This window comes from Ictidomys tridecemlineatus, chromosome X (assembly GCF_052094955.1).
Source record: "Ictidomys tridecemlineatus isolate mIctTri1 chromosome X, mIctTri1.hap1, whole genome shotgun sequence".
Classification (NCBI taxonomy): domain Eukaryota; kingdom Metazoa; phylum Chordata; class Mammalia; order Rodentia; family Sciuridae; genus Ictidomys; species Ictidomys tridecemlineatus.
This window is the reverse complement of record NC_135493.1, coordinates 44290843-44294765: the sequence shown is the minus strand read 5'-3', so window position 1 is coordinate 44294765 and position 3923 is coordinate 44290843.

Sequence of the window (3923 nt, the reverse complement as noted above, 5' to 3'; positions counted from 1 at the left end):
TGTAGTTTACCATCTATGGCAGAAATTCAGAGGCTGTCCATAGTCATGGGTCTAAATGAACTAGGAACACCAAAAATGACATTTGAGTTGTATCTGGGATGCAGATCTATAATGACATATGCATTTATTGGGAAGAATCCTAGTCAATTCAGCCATACAATAGTTTATTCTGGGGAATTCTTATCCTCCATTCCTGATATTTTCTTCCACGTGGAGGAGCATTCATGACTAAAACACATCTAAACTCTGTACACACCCACTCCTGTTGTATGGCAAGAATGATTCACATGATGGCTGAGACTGTAAAGAGAAACAGGGAGCCCACAATCCAGGCCATCCCTTTAAGTCTCTTGATGATAGGGACAGACAGATGTGTGTGCTGGGAACATGAGGTTAAGAGACTAATTCTATAAAATGGGTCTAATGTGTTGACCCCCACATGCTTTATTTTCGCAGAAGCAATTTACCTGTAGCCCTGCCCGGCTTAAGTGGATCGGACATGTCACATTCCTTAGCAAACTACTTATTATCTGCAGAAGAAATGAGGGTCTGAAATTATGTCCATGAGAAGAATGCAAGCTAACCTGAAGGGGGAGACTTCTGTGATCTATATAACACTAGATTCTAGAACTCAGGGAGATAAGGTGAATCCAATTGGAATCGGGCAGCATCGGCCAAAATGACCTCTTGTTGTCATGGCAACAGGGACTTGAATGTCTGATGTACTTCTGCTGTCATTCAAAAGTCAAGAGGTGAATCTTGGTGGGACTCTCTGGAAACTTCTCTGGGATCCCCCAATAAAACTGGAGTGCAAGAGAGGCATGATATCCATTTATTAAGAGGACCTGCTCGCTCCCTTATCCCCTTTCCCACCTATTCTAATAAACTGATGCCTGTTAATATGAGGGACATGTCTGAAATAATCCTGGCTTTTATGCAAGTATTGGGTTTAGGGGGGGTCTTTGAACTGCCTTGCTTTCCCAGAGGCCCCATCCCTACAACATTGTTAGTAAGCAGCCCCTTTAAGAGCACATTTCTGTTCTGCTCTTCAGGGGTGGTGGGCCCACAACTCTTTTCTCTTTCTGTGTTTGCCGACTCCCTAACTATTCCTATGGTGTTGCTCTTAAAGGCTCAGGTCTTTAAGGGGCCACTAAATACTCTCCTGTGTCAAGTCTGAGCCTTCCACCAACTGCCATGGTTTAACTGTGCCTTCTCATAGGTGTGAGTCCTTGAGTTCTTAGGAGAGGATTGCTATAAAGGAGCAAGCCCAGCCCATGCAGCAATCTCTGCTTTCTTGTTCCAGGTGTAATCGTGCTCCTGCACATGCTCCTGCCACTGCCATCTGCCATGGGACCTTCACCAATACAAATCTGTAAGAAGTGCCATTCTTTCAACTTTCAATACTATGAGATAAATTAACCTCTTTCTCCTTGTAAGTAGCTTATTTCTGGTGACTGCGATCAACTGGGCATTTTCTGCTACATGTGCTGTCTATCACCTCGTGTTTCAGGCATGTGGAGGCTCCACTCATCTGTTACATCCAGAGATCTTCCTCACATGGATGACAGCTGGTGCTGGCGTCTGTTTTGAGTTCAGCTAGGACTGTTGCATGGAGCACCTTGGTTAGAAAAAGAGCTCTCCCTATGCAGGGTTGCCAGATGAAATAGAGGAAATGCAGTTAAATATGAATTCTGGATTTAAAAAAAATGAATAGGTTTTTACTGGATGTGGAATGCAATGTAATTTTGTTTATCTGAAATTCACATTCAACGAGGCATCTTATATTTCATTTGCTAAATCTGGTAACTGTAGTGGATAAGGCCTGTGAATGTACAAGTTTATTCACCCTTAGAGAGCTCTCTTCCAACCTGGCAGGTCAGAGGAAAATGAGCAGATCAGATTGGCACAGAAAACCAAAGCTGCAGTTGGAAGATGTGGAAGTGATCACATGCAAGTTGACTGTTGCACACAAGGATAGTCTGAGGTAGCCAAGGATGGCAGGTGGGGGAAAAGGTCCTCACTCAGAGGAACACAGGACACAGAGTCCGCAGGCCTGGAATGTAGATACAGTTTTATATTGAAGGAGTTGGGATATTCCCCTTGGGCATGTTGATTGTTTTGAATTAAGGGCATATTGCTGTTTTTAAAGCAGTATGTATGAGAAGATTATTCTAATCTCTTTTCTGTTTCTTAAAAGCAGGGGATGTAATTTCCACGTGAAAGACAGCTTCCCTCTACCAAAAGGAATAATATTCTTGTCCTCATGGACAAGAAGTCCAGACTGAAAGAATTCTGTATAGAACTTGTTTAAATAACTCTTATCTTTCAAGCCTCCTCACATAATTTACCTGTTTCTTTAACAACTTATTTTTCAATGTTTAATTGCATGTGATCACTTCCACATCTTCCAACTGCAGCAGTGTGTGGAATCTAGACCCACAACAGAATCCAGGACCCTCTCTTCGGTGACAGGATATCAACACTATTTTTTTTTTAATTTTACAATCCTCTGTAGCCTTTCTCACAGGCCTGTACTAGGGGAGACTATATAGCACTACCTTTATGAGGGTCAGAATGACAATACTAATCAAAGTTTCCATACATTCTACACTAGCAATTTTCCTTTTAGAAGCCCATTTTTGGGATGTAGTGTGGGGGTGTTGACAAGGCTCTGATTATAGGGAGTGCCATTTGGTTATAATTCCCTTCCTTCATTTCCAGCCTTCATTCAGAAAGGGAGGACAATTGGGATGCAAAGTTATGTAGAGGCAGAAGGAACAGAGAGAACTGTGGTAGTCAGCACACACACAGGCCTCTCTTTCTCTTATACACTGACCCAGTTCCCCTAACACAGTGCTAGAATTCTCCCAAGACTGTTTGCTGGGCTCAAAGAAGACATATTTGCTCACCAGCATAAACAGCCTTGTGACAACTATTCTGATCTGTGAGCTCTATTAGTACACACTTTTAAAAAAATATTATCCACAGAGTATAGATAATAGAGGAAATGAGAACACTGCATAACATGGGGCTGTGAAAATTGATTGTCATATCCACAAGATGAAATTCTAAAAGGCAGTACAAATGAGTTCACATAAAGACAATAATGAAAGGTAAATTTTTTTGCCTATCAGATTTAGCAATCATTGCCAGTGTTTCTCATGTGTAGATGTGTAGGTGCATATACATAGCAATGGATGGAATATAAATTGATCACATTTTTAATCCATTAAATTAATGTGAAATTTTATAGATACTTTTAGGAACTTTATATAAAGATATGCTTACAAAAGAGCTGGGCACATTAGCACCTACATGTAATTTCAGGGAGTCAGGAGGCTGAGGCAAGAGAATTTCAAGTTCAAGTACAGCCTTGGAAAGAGAGCAAGACCTTATCTCAAAATAAAATAAAAGGACTGGGCATGTTCCTCTGTGGTAGAGAACCCCTGGGTTCAATCCCCAGTAGAAAAAAAGAAAGAAAGAAAGAGGAGTGGGTGGAGGGAAGGAGGGAGGGAGGGAGGTGAGGAATTCAAATGCTAACAAAGGTATTTACATATAGATGTACAAGGTGTTAAGTACATTATTGTTTGTAATGGAAGATGATAAGGAAAATAAATTTTTCTGGATGAGGATACTTATGAAGTAAAATATCAGGGACCATATCATGCAACACTGGATTATATGAAAATATTGAAATTATATTTTCAAATTTTATCATAGAAATATATTGCTAAAGCACATTAGTCTACTGATCTCTCTTTGATTCATAAGCTGACATTTATGGGAATTTTTGTATTCTTTTCCTCCTTGTATCCACATGATTACATAAAGGTTTGAAAACATAAAGATACAGGTACTTATTCAATTTAATGTGAGGCATAGAAATAAATAATATCTTGAATTTATTACATTAATACAAAATT